General features: G+C 44.4%; 1 pseudogene; it reads left to right on the top strand.

Annotated features, from left to right (window-relative positions):
* The first annotated feature begins 477 nt into the window (after positions 1-477).
* LOC129470800 (uncharacterized) lies at positions 478-577 on the top strand (annotated as a pseudogene).
* The last annotated feature ends 274 nt before the right edge of the window (positions 578-851 follow it).

Here is an 851-nt window from a genome sequence, read left to right as displayed (position 1 = left end):
TGCTTACTTTTCCTTTTTTAATACACAAGTCAAGCCCATGAAGTAACTATGGTTAGTCTAAAAAGAAGAAACTGAAGCACAGAAAGGTTAGGTAATTTGTTGAAGGTCATCCAGCTAGAAACAGGCCAAACCTGGCTTTGAACAAATGTTACAGTGGCTATGAGACTGAAAACACACAGAAACTGAAAACACACAAGTTGTCTTGTTTCTTCCACAATCTTCGAAGCTTCTTTAACATGGCTCCTGTAGTCTATCTTGGGACTTACATCCAAGATAGAAATTGTCACTTATCTGATAAAGGAAATGAAACTGACAATCCTACCCCACCCTTCCGTCTTTCATGTTTGCCAGAGGAGGTGTTAATGAACAAATGGGAAGGAAAAGGTGGGGCTGGGGAGGGGTAAAGAAAGGGGCCCAGCTTGTCCAGGTAGCACTAAGCTATGGGCCTACACTAATCCCTGCAGAGAACATCTGAACATTTGTACATTAAGCAATCATTTTTTTTTGAACGATACAGAGATTAGCATGGCCCCTGTGCAAGGATGACATGCAAATTCATGAAGCATTCCATATTTTTTCAAAATTAAAATAAAAATAATTTTTTTTTTTTTTGAGACGGAGTCTCGCTCTTTTGCCCAGGCCGGACAGCAGTGGCGCTATCTCGGCTCACACAAGCTTCGCCTCCCGGGTTCATGCCATTCTCCTGCCTCAGCCTCCCGAGTAGCTGGGACTACAGGCGCCCGCCACCGCGCCCGGCCAATTTTTTTGTATTTTTAGTAGAGACGGGGTTTCACTGTGTTAGCCAAGATGGTCTCAATCTCCTGACCTCGTGATCCACCCGCCTCGGCCTC

Source organism: Symphalangus syndactylus, chromosome 20 (genome assembly GCF_028878055.3).
Source record: "Symphalangus syndactylus isolate Jambi chromosome 20, NHGRI_mSymSyn1-v2.1_pri, whole genome shotgun sequence".
NCBI classification, from domain to species: domain Eukaryota; kingdom Metazoa; phylum Chordata; class Mammalia; order Primates; family Hylobatidae; genus Symphalangus; species Symphalangus syndactylus.
The sequence above is the reverse complement of the archived record's forward strand: the minus strand, read 5'-3'. Positions and strand labels throughout refer to the sequence as shown.